The 12,395-nt window shown below is 46.8% G+C and overlaps 1 protein-coding gene across 2 annotated transcripts in view; it reads left to right on the top strand.

Annotated features, from left to right (window-relative positions):
- Positions 1-12,395, top strand: part of pappa (pappalysin 1) — a 248,804-nt gene that overhangs the window by 13,170 nt on the left and 223,239 nt on the right. The window lies entirely within an intron of this gene.

The raw sequence follows: 12,395 nt of genomic DNA, 5'->3' as shown, positions 1-12,395 counted from the left end.
CTGCGTCTATTGTCTATTGCCTATTAAGCCAGCAAAGTCTGATCAAGGATAGTCCGAGGGTCATCAACGAGGTTGGTAGTAGCTCTTTGGTTGTAGTAGGATGATTCAGTTGCCTGATAATATCTGGTAACGAAGGGTCTCGACCCGAAGCGTCATCCATTCCTTCTCTCTGGTGAACGAGGGAGACAGGATGAGCAGGGTATGTTGAATGGGTGGGATGAATTAGCAGTGGAGGAGGTTGGCTTGAAATGCCGCATCCCAGGACAAGGCAGCTGTCTAACCAGCCTGCCTCCATGTTATGAAACCCATGTAATCTCCCAATGCAGAGGAGGGAATGCTCATTTTTGGAATGCAATCAATCACCGTCAATCATGCTAGAAATTAGTTTTTATCTCCTGTTTTGCTAAAAGAGAAGATAAAAACTGAAGTCTGCAGAGAGTTAACCTTCCTTAATGGTTCAAGTATATCTGAGCAGAACGGTGATTCAGAGGCAGATCCTTAATCACGGCTGCAGGAACTGAAATCATCAAAAGGTTTTTCCCAACATCATGGTATCTTATCTTTGCCTCCAATGTTCAGTCACTTAGCAAACTTTTTTTTTTCTTTCAGCTTTTTACCTCGAACAAGCTTTTAAAATAGAAACTGAGTCCGGTGAGAATGACTGGCTGATTAAGTTAATATTCTTTTAAATTCACCTCAGTTGGACAGGGGATAAATCGGCTTTCTCGAATGGCTTCAAGAAATGTCATTAAATTACATTCGGAAGTATGAGTATGAGCTTAGTTTATTGTCATGTGCACCAATGTAAAGTGAAAAGCTTAAAACCCCTGTCCCACGGTACGAGTTCATTCCAGGAGCTCTCCCGAGTTTGCCCTGATTCGAACTCGGAGATTTACGGTAATGGCCGCTCGTCGGTCATCGGGGCTCTCGTGGACATTTTTCAACATGTTGAAAAATCTTCACGAGTCTTCCCGTGCTTACCCGCCGTAAGCGAGTCTTCCCGAGTACCTGCCGTTAGCGTTACGAGCCGGTAAGAGACGTCCCCGAGATCCGACGTACCCGCTGCGTTCATTCTCCGTGCTTATCACGAGTTTGATTTTTTTTTAAACTCGGGAGAGCTCTTGGAATGAACTCGTACCGTGGGACAGGGCTATTATGTTTCGTGTTAAGGAAGTTTAATGCAACATATCACACAAAGGGTGGTGGGCAGGTGGAACAAGCTGCCAGTGGAGGTAGTTGAGGCAGGGACTATCCCAACGTTTAAGAAACAGTTTGACAGGTACATGGATAGGACAGGTTTGGAGGGATATGGGCCAAATGCAGGCAGGTGGGACTAGTGTAGCTGGGACATGTTGGTCAGTGTGGGCTGAAGGGCCTGCTTCCACGCTGTATCACTCTATGACTCTACTCCGCAGTCTAATCTGCAGGCTTTCATTATTTGTCCTTCTTGCTTTTCCATCAGCTCGGAGCAGGATCTCTCAACACTCAGGTGGATTAGTTCCCCCGGGTGCTTCCTTTATCCTTTCAAAAACAATGCACTGGTGCAATTACACGCACGCACACACACATCTACTCATTCTTCCTCGGGCAATTTTCCTGCCCTCCTGTCCATTGGAGGTGGTGTCAGAGTAATCGTTTTCATGGACAACTGACTCACGTGAAGATGCGCGGAATGGAAATAAAAGATCAGTGGAACCTCTGCACCTTAAGCAGCTGGTAACGGCATGACGGCATCTTTTATGCATGTCAGACCCACGTGGCCGCTCTGCCTAGTGTTGGCATTACACATATGTGGAAATCAGCCCGCACTCATTTGTAAGCTCTCAAAGTAATTTGTTTCAGAGTCTGCCACTATGTCTGTTATGAATCCAACTATTTATACTATCTAGGTCAAGCAAACTACAATGATATCACAACTGAGAAAACAGGTTATTTATAGCGATGACATATTCCACACAGGAGGTGGCACCTATGTGCGTGTGTTACTATGTGCTTCTTTTGGACAAGTGATATCAGACTTTACTGCACCAGTGGGACGAGTTCACTGTTGGCGACCAGCAGACCAGATTTCCAGACAGAGGTTTCGATGCCTACTCTTTTTCCAGTATTAAATCTCCTTTGATAGATACACAATGCTGGAGTAACTCAGCGGGACAGGCAGCATCTCTGGAGAGAAGGAATAGGTGATGTTTCAGGTTGAGACCCTTCTTCAGACAACACTGGGAGGAGGGAACACGAGCCACTGTTCATAAGGTCATAGGTGATAGGAGCAGAATTAGGCCACTCGGCCCATCAAGTCTACTCCGCCATTCAATCGTGGCTGATCGATCTTTCCTTCTCGACCCCATTCCCCTGCCTTCTCCCCATAACCCCTGACACTGATCCTGGTCCTGATCACACAGGGGGTGATATTCGTCAGGAAAAGTGTGTGAGAGAGAGAGAGAGAGAGTGCGTGTGTGTGTGTCTGTCTGTCTGTCTGTGTGTGCGTGAAAGAGTGTGAGTGTGTGTGTGAGTGTGAGTGTGAGTGTGTGTGAGTACGTGTGTGTGTGCGCACATCGGATTAGGACAGTATTTCACCAATCTCTGTTGCTTCCCCACTTTCCAACATAACATCTCTACCACCAACTTCCCTGCCCCCCCCCCCACCCCCCCCACCCCCCACCCCCCACCATGACTGAATAATCCCACCATAGAGCCCAGTGTGAGCAACTGAAGTAGCTCAATGAATGGGTGTCCAGCCCCTATCTTTCATACAGAGTCCAGCTGCAATCGGTCCCTTAAAACAAAGAGGGTGAGAAAATTGGAACAAGGAAGAAGTTGACTCATTAAATGCCATGAGATTTATTCTTGAAAGCTGTATTTAGACGTTCTGGTGATCATCAAAGACACACAGAGGAATGTTTGTTTTTTCTATGTAATGGTCTCTCGATGAAAAACATTTAAACAAATGTTGGTGCCATATACACCACCAGGCCCTCTCAATTCCCCACTGTTGCTTAACTCTTGGAAAGCTGGAAACGTGCATTATTTTCTTGCAAATGGCCACAAACTCCGCTGTTGGACATTGTACAATTTCTATAGCAGAAATGCTAGCCACATGATTCAAGGTATGTCTTTTAAAATGAGCTCAGCGCAAATTGTTTTTGAATTAGCTGGCAAAGATGATATGGTGATGCAGCAGTAGAGTTGCTGCCTCACAGCGCTAGGGACCCGGGTTCGATCCCGACTACGGGTGGTTGTCTGTACGGAGTTTGTACGTTCTCCCCGTGACCTGCGTGGGTTTTCTCCGAGAACTCCCACACTCCAAAGACGTGCAGGTTCGCAGGTTAATTGGCTTGGTATAAATGTAAAGATTGACCCTAGTGTCGGACAGTGTTAATGTGCGGGGGATCGCTGGTCGGTGCGGGCTCGGTGGGCCGAGGGGCCTTGTTTTCGCCCTGTGTGTCTCGCAACTAGACAAAGCATCGGTGCGGATCTGAGAGGAAGGAGGAATTGTTAATGGTGAAAGCCGTGACTTTATGAGGAAGTTCCAGCTCCTTGCGAACGATGCCTTGTAGGCGCAAATCTATCCGTTTAAACTTCCCGAGATAGTGCAACAATTATTGTCACTGGAGTGTTTACATGGGCTGGTGAAGCTGTTGGAAAGCGTTTTACACAGTGTAAAATGATGGAGTGACACTGGTTTACAGGCTGCAGACAATCTATATCATTTGTAATCGCCAGTCTCGTTTGGTCTTCACATTTATTTGCGGTGTTTGACAAACGCTTTCTCAACTCCATTGACTGATTCTGGAATTCACACGCAAATCTAGCACGTCTGAAGCTAAAGCAAGCATTTACACCTGTACTACATGAGGTCACTCCAAACAGTCTGCCAAGAACAGTCAGTAAAACGCTGAACCGGTTTTATTTGTAGTGGAAGCTATAAAACACAACGGGATGCAATTAGTAGAGCATACTTAGTAAAGAATTGGGGTGGTAGGGCACCTATTCCTAGGTCATTACAAGTGGACACAGTGCATTGAAATGGCGTTGTGGCGCATGTGTGGGGGAAAGCATGTCGGGTACCACTCTGGTGAGAGAGGTGTTATTCCCATGTTGTATGTCTGAAGGAAGGATGGCGTGCGGAAAGAACACAATGTTATTTCGTGAAAGTGCTGCCGTTTTAACACTAACTTGACCGTTAGTTTAGTTTCGACATACAGCGCGGAAACAGGCCCTTCTGCCCACTGAGACCGTGCCGACCAGCGATCGCCCGGTACACTTACACTAACCTACACACACACACATACACACACACACACACAGTGGGACAATTTACAATTTTTACCGAAGCCAATTAACCTACAAACCCGTACGTCTTTGGAGTGTGGGAAGAAACCGGAGCACCCGGAGAAAACCCACGCAGGTCACGGGGGGAACGTACAAACTCCGTACAGACAGCACCCGTAGTCGGGATCAAACCCGGGTCCCTGGTGCTGTAAGGCAGCAACTCTACTGATGCACCACTGTGCTGTATTTTAATGATGTGTTGAACAAGCAGAGGACTGCCATCAATGATGTTCAAAGCTACCAAGAACTAATACACAAAAGGACACAAAGTGCTGGAGTAACTTAGCGGGTCAGGCAGCCACAAAGCATTAGAACAAGATATCTGCGTGTGCCGTAGTATGTTCCAAGCGGTGCAGCTGGATTCACTGGAGGTGGTCTTGGCGGAGCATCCTGGACAATACAGCCCCCCCCCCCCCCCCCCCCCCACTCCATGACACACGGGTCAACCTGAGGAGCAACTTCAGCAACAGACTGGTTCCGCCAAGATGCAGCACAGAACGCCACAGGAGATCCTTCTTCCCTGTGGCTATCAAACTGGACAACTCCTCCCCCTTCTGTGGTGGGGTAGATAGAAAGGGGTGGAGATGGGAAGATGTGGCGGGATCCCGCTGGAAGTGGCGAAAACGTCTGAGGATTATGTGTTGTCTGTGACGGCTGATGGGGTGGAAGGTGAGGCCAAGTTACAACTGGGGGAGGGGGAGCGAGAGCGGACCTGCGGGATATCGAGAAGACACGAGTGAGGACCTCATCTATGATGGAGGAGGGGAAGCCCCCCCGCCCCCCCCCCCCCCCTCCATTCCCTAAAGAATGAGGACATGTCCTGGTATGGAACACCTTATCTTGGTTGCAGACAGAGGAATTGGGAGTTGGGGATAGTCTTTAGAGGAGGCAGGGTGGGAAGAAGTGTAGTCTGGATAGCTGTGGGAGGCAGTGGTTTATTGGAGGTAGATGGGAGGTCAGTACTGTGCTCTAGCTGGTGAGAGCATGGTGGGACAATCAGTTGACGTTCGATGTTGAGAATCATTGACAAAATAGACACGTGTGTGAAGAATTAGTAGGCAGTCAGTCGTCTTGCAAATGCATCCAATGGGATGATATAATGATTTTTACATTAAAGATAATTGAATCTAACTCCGTCCTCGCGGCCTACCAGCGGGTCCTGGAGCGACGTTTCCTGAGGGGACCTGGCCAGAACCTCGGCTTTGGCGGCGGCACAGCACTGGAGCGCTATCGCGGAGCGGGCGATGCCTTGCCTGAGTCGCCGCGCTGGAACCGCCGATAAAAACATCGTGGAGCCGCGGTTCTGTGGAGCGGCCAGCTGCGGCGCTGAACTTTACATCACGGAGCCTGGGATCTCTCGCCGAGATCGCCAGTGTGTGAAGCTCCGTCCAGCGCGGTCTGTTGGCTTGGAAGCCGCGGTCTCCGGTAAGAAGGCGGCCGTTCCTGGCACCCCAAGCCGCTGAGGGTTCTCCCGACACCGGAGTACCATCACCCGGCGAGAACGGCCGGGAACATCGGGCCCCGTAACGGCGACAGTGGAGGCCTCAATAGGTCCGACTCTGGGTGGACAAGAGGATGGGGACTGGACTTTGTGCCTTCCCCCACAGTGGTAACCACTCTGGGGGGATGTTTTTATGTTTTAATGTTAAACTTCTTGAATGCTATGTTGTATTTTTATTAGTGTGCTGCAAGGACATCTGAATTTCCCCTGAATAAGGGGATTAATAAAGTAAATTAATAAAGTAAATCAAATCAAAAAAAATCAAATCCAGTTGGCAACCAGCAGGACTGGTTGTGTTATCTACGTCAATGCTGTCAGCTGGCATCCTACCGAGTGGATGAGGTTAATACAAAATATGACTTTTGTGGATTTTATTTATTGCCAGCAGAGATTCCTGGCAGCACTTTCAGTTTTTACCCTTCATCAGAAGGGCGTGTTTGCATTGAAAGTTTAACAACGCTGCAAGTCCTTTCCCAACTCAAAGTCTACGTTAGCAACCTACGCTTCACCACGTGACCAGAGATGCGGGGGAACGTAAGTGCCTCCACAGTAGGAGCATGAAGAGGTGCGTTGAGCCTTTTCATTGAGTCAGCGAGATCCAGAATTTCATTTTGTTTCCCAGGTTTTACATAGAAACATTGAAAATAGGTGCAGGAGGAGGCCATTCGGCCCTTCGTGCCAGCACCGCCATTCATTGTGATCATGGCTGATCGTCCCCAATCAATAACCCGTGCCTGCCTTCTCCCCATATCCCTTGATTCCACTAGCCCCAAGAGCTCCATCTAACTCCATACTGTTTTTCTCCTGTATGTCTGTGTTCTCAAAGCACATTAATATTCTTTAATGCATAGATGCTGCTGCACCCGCTGAGTTTCCCCAGCAATTTTGTGTACCTTTAATATTCTTTACACTGGAGTCCTATCAATCTCAAGCGCTTTTGATACCACTCATTATTATACTCTGGAGGAACTGTTACAATAGAACATAGAACGATACAGACAGACACAAAGATCTGGAGTAACTCAACAGGACAGGCAGCATCTCTGGAGAGAAGGAATGGGTGACTTGCTTTCCCTCTCCCTCCATCTCCCCCCCCCCCCCTCCTCCCAGTTCTCCGGTCAGTCTTACTGTCCCCCACCCCATTTTATCTCTGTTTGCTTTGTTGTCACCTTCTCCCAACTAACAATGATCTATTCTACATTTTCCTCGATCTCCATTCCCTTTGTCCTATTTTCACACCTTACACTCCCTTATCTACACACTTCCTTATCTATGTACACCTCCTTATCTACACACTTCCTTATCTATGTACACCTCCTTATCTATACACTTCCTTATCTATGTACCGCACACTCCGCTGACATCAGCCTGAAGAAGGGTCTTGACCTGAAACGTCATCCATTCCTTCTCTCCACAGATGCTGCCTGTCCCGCTGAGTTACTCCAGCATTTTGTGTCTACCTCCGATTTAAACCAGCATCCGCAGTTCCTTCCTACATAGAATGATACAGCGCAGGACCATGCCGAACATGATGCCAGGCTAATCTCCTCTGCCTGAACATGTGATCCATATCCCTCCATTCCACCCTATCTAAATACTTCTTCAATGCCCCGATTGTATCTGCCTCCACCACCACACCATTGGAACCTTTGTCAGCACGTTCAAATCTCTGGCAGCATCTTCCGGCCCCCGCCAGCCTTCTGGCTGCATTTTTCACCCACCATCCTCATCTTTGGACACCCTGTGCGTAGGGGAGAGGGTAGGGCTGAAGATGTCCTGGTTGGGTTGCTCCTGGGCCTGGCCAAGCTGGCCATCCGCGAGTCAAGGCTCCAGGCGGTGGAGGGCTCTACCCGAGCCGGCTGCCTGCCCCTTTTCCGGGGATACGTCCGTGCCCGGGTGCGGATGGAAAGGGAATACGCCCTGTCTACGGGCACCCTGAGGGAGTTCCGCGACCGCTGGGCACCGAGGGGGGTTGAATGTATCCTGGACAAGGATTGCAATATAGTTGTTTAGCAGTTGCTTAGCATATTTGTTTCGTCTTGTATTATGGTGGTGTTTTGTTTTATTGTATTGTAAATACTATTTTAATATTTGAATAAATATTTTTGATTATTAAAAAAAAAAAAAAAAAAAAAAAGTGTGTTCCATCTCCTGTTAGCGATTTCCAATATTATTCTCCCTTCCATTGACTCCATCTATACGTCACGCTACCTCGGCAAGGGCTACCAGCATAAATCAAGGACAAGTCTCATCCTGGTCACTCCTTCTCCTCCCCCCTCCCATCAGGCAAGAGGTACGGAGATTTGGAAATGCATACTTCCCGATTCTGGGACAGTTTCTTCCCAGCTGCTATCAGGCAACTGAACCATCATCACACCAGCTAGAGCCTGGTATGGGCCTCCCATCTACCTCGTTGTGACCTTTGAACTATCTTTAATTGGCCTTCACCTTGCACTAAATGTTGTGCCCATTATCCTTCACCAGTATTCAAAAGGGAACTGCAGATGCTGGAATATCGAAGGTACACAAAATTGCTGGGGAAACTCAGCGGGTGCAGCAGCATCTATGGAGCGAAGGATACACAAAATTGCTGGGGAAACTAGTCTGAGGAAGGGTTTCGGCCCGAAACGTCGCCTATTTCCTTTGCTCCATAGATGCTGCTGCACCCGCTGAGTTTCCCCAGCAATTTTGTGTACCATCCTTCACCAGTACATGGTGGACGACTCATGTACAGCCTTTCCGTTGACTGAACAGCACGCAACAAAACATTGTTCACTGTACCTCAGTACACATGACAACAATAAACTAAACTGGATTAAGTGACGTGTCTATTTTCCGATTTGCGGACAAAAATCAATTTATGAAGTCTATTATAGACGTCACCCTACCACAAGCAGAGAGCAGTCCTGAACTACTGTCTACCTCATTGGTGATCCTCGGACTATCCTTGATCGGACTTTGCTGGCTTTACCTTGCACTTTAAGTTATTCCCTTATCATGTATCTATACACTGTAAACGGCTCAATTGCAATCATCTCGACAAAAATGCTGGAGAAACTCAGCGGGTGAGGCAGCATTCATGAAGCGAAGGAAATAGGTGACGTTTCAGGTCGAGACCGTTCTTCAGACATGTGTTGTCTTTCCGCTGACTGGTTAGCAGGCAACAAAAGCTTTTCACTCTACCTATACACGCGACAATAATCTAAACTGTTTATTGCCTACAATGGTGTTACAAACATTCCAAGTATAGTTCTTGCACCTTGCTGTCCCTGCCTCTGTCACTAATTCCTCAAATGCATTCTGTAACCTCAACCCTAGTTTGTAAAGAAAGTTCTCAATTTCCAAGAGTGCAGCATATGATATCAGCAACAAACAAACGGACATCTAATATTGTAGGACGTGAAAATAATCTTTCTCCTACTTTTTAATCATGAATCATGGCGGCACGGTGGCACAGCGGTAGAGTTGCTGCCTTGCAGCGCTTGCAGCGCCGGAGACCCGGGTTCGATCCCGACTACGGGTGCTGTCTGTACAGAGTTTGTACATTCTCCCCGTGACCACATTGGTTTTCTCCAAGGTCTTCGGTTTCCTCCCACACTCCAAAGACGTACAGGTTTGTAGGTTAATTGGCTTGGTATAAGTGTAAATTGTCCCTATTGTGTGTAGGATAGTGTTAATGCGCGGGGATCGCTGGTCGGTGCGGACTCGATGGGCCGAAGGGCCTGTTTCTGCGCTGTATCTCTAAAACTAAAAATGAAATCAGCTCCAATTCCTGAGCTTTGCTCAGCTAGGCGATCAAAGGCCACACTATGAAGACTTCCCCCAAATTTTCAAACTTTGTGGGAGACTTTGGAATGTGAAATTGACCTTGCTATTATATGGAAACATGGGAGCTAAGCATAGAATGTAACAAGAATTATTCCACATGTTCCATCTATTCCCAAATGAGATGATTCTACCAAAATACGCGATTAATTTGCTTTGTAGAATAAGCCCAACGCCACATGCGGAACGATGTTTCGCAGTAAGGAGAGTTTCATCTGTGACCCGGAACATCAGCTAACCACGTTCTCCAGAGATGCTGCCTGACCTGCTGAAGCACATCCACAAAGGCTGCGTAATCTGTAAAAAGTCCTTCTGCCGTTGCACCGCTGTGCTGGCCGAATACTGTGGCAACTGCATGGATAAATTCATAAATGTAGAGATGATGTGGCCTTTGTCAATGTGCTTGAGTGTGGCAAGTGGTCGGGAGCAGTCCGACAGATATTAAATGATGAAATGTTTTTCGGCAGTTAATGAGAGAAAAGGAACAATTTCCCATTCAATTTTCCCCACATTCAAGGTCTGAACCTTTCGCATTTTCTCTACTGACTCAGGTTTAGTTAAGTTTAGTTGAGAGACAGAGCGCAGAAACAGGCCCTTCGGCCCACTCCGACCAGCGATCCCCGCACATTAACACTATCCTACACGCACGGGACAATTTACATTTACACAAAGCCAATTAACCTTCAAACCTGTACGCCTTTGGGGTGTGGGAGGAAACCGAAGACCTCAGGGAGAACGTACAAACCCCGTACAGACAGCACCCGTAGTTGGGATCAAACCCAGGTCTTTGGCGCTGCAAGCGCTATAATAGCCCTGTCCCACGGTACGAGTTCATTCCAAGAGCTCTCCCGAGTTAAAAAAAATCAAACTCGTGGTAAGCACGGAGAATGAACGTAGCGGGTACGTCGGAGCTCGGGGACGTCTCTTAGCGGCTCGTAACGCTAACGGCAGGCACTCGGGTAGACTCGCTAACGGCAGGTAAGCACGAGAAGGCTCGTGAAGATTTTTCAACACGTTGAAAAATGTCCACGAGAGCCCCGAGTACCGACGAGTTGCCATTACCGTAAATCTCCGAGTTCGAATCAGGGCAAACTCGGGAGAGCTCTTGGAATGAACTCGTACTGTGGGACAGGGGTTTAAGGCAGCAACTCTACCGCTGCGCCACCGTGGCGCCCATTTTACAAATTTAACAAGCCAATTTACCTACGAACCTGCACGTCTTTGGAGCGTAGGAGTTAACCGGAGCACTCGGAGAAAACCCCACGCAGGTGTCTGGCACAGATATCACCTGTGGGCAGGATCGAATCGAACCTGGTTTATTTGTATTAAATGTGCTGAGGGTCACTACTTCCACTCAATGAGACAGTGAATTCCAGACCCCTTCTGCTCCTTCAGGTTCCCTCACATCCCGGCAAACCTTTCATGAATTAACTTCAATCCAAGCTGCCTAGTTATTGACCTCTGTGCTAAGGGAAATAGGTCTTTCCAGTTCACTGAGCCTGGGCCTCTCATCAGTTTATAAACCTATATGGTCTAAAAATAATAATGACAGAAACCAGAGGCATTGCAGAAACCCACACCAGAAAACATATTGGTGTCACGTTGAATTTCGCAGTCCTTGGTATAAGAGGTGACAAATGCTTGTGTGTCGTAATGCTAAGAAATCAAAATAAATCGGGAGTAAGAGGCTGTTTAAAATATGAGGGAAAATTAAGATGACAGTTCTCTTCTGTTGAATTTCCCCTTGAAATACCTCTGAAAAATGAGTTGGCAGAGCAATCGAGTTGATGGAAGCTTACATTCCTTCACTCCAGCCTTTGAAATGTATTCTATTCAACAGTATAGAATTGTAGTCGGTGTACTTAATTGGATATTTATAAGCTGGCATTTACTTGGTCAATCTTACCCTGTGAGGAAAATTAGCACAAGGATATCAATGGTTATTTTTAAATCTGAGACAGATTTAAATGAGATTTTGGCTCTCTGGGCATTTTAACACAACTATGCCTAAATGGATGAAAGACGTTAACATGTATATGTGCAAGGGCTATATTTGAAATTACCCAGACAAACATTAGCTCTCTTGCAGTCATATTCCATGGGTTTTTTTAACCAGTGTACTTGACTTTTTTTTCTTGATTGTACGAAAAGTTTCCTTCGCATGTACAAACACATTACCTTCCTGAACTTGACATCTGCTTTCCAAAGGAAACAGGAAAAGGGGAATTTTAGAGCCCCTAGGATAACATTTTGCAGAACGCACCATTTTGATTTCTCTTTCCCATTAGTGAGGTAAATTTCGACAAAATATGGTGAAATATTCACGTAACCTTGACTCTATTGACATTAGACCATAATACTAATGACTGATTGTTAGCAGATGGCCTCTCTGTTACTTAGCAAGATGTGACTTGCTTGCAATAATCAAAAATTACATTCAGATATCAAACTTAATTTTTTTAAATCCAGTTTGCTTTCTGGCCTATTCCTACTTTTGTCTTTCGTAAAACAACCTGCCTCTCCGTACAGCAAGGGATTCAGATGTTATCAGCACACACCAACAACAATTTGCAACAGATATGTTTTCAATACTCGATCCGTTTCCAAAGATAGATTTACAAAGATCATTGAATGCCTCTCTTGTATGTTATGCCGTGCAAGTCTGCAGCAGCACTCTGTGTAACTGCTGTATTCCAGGTTCAAGAAATGTTATGTGTAGGAAGGAATTCCTGCCGCT

This window comes from Amblyraja radiata, chromosome 32, assembly GCF_010909765.2.
Source record: "Amblyraja radiata isolate CabotCenter1 chromosome 32, sAmbRad1.1.pri, whole genome shotgun sequence".
Classification (NCBI taxonomy): Eukaryota; Metazoa; Chordata; class Chondrichthyes; order Rajiformes; family Rajidae; genus Amblyraja; species Amblyraja radiata.
Note: the sequence above shows the minus strand (reverse complement) of the source record. Positions and strands in the feature narration are given on the sequence as shown.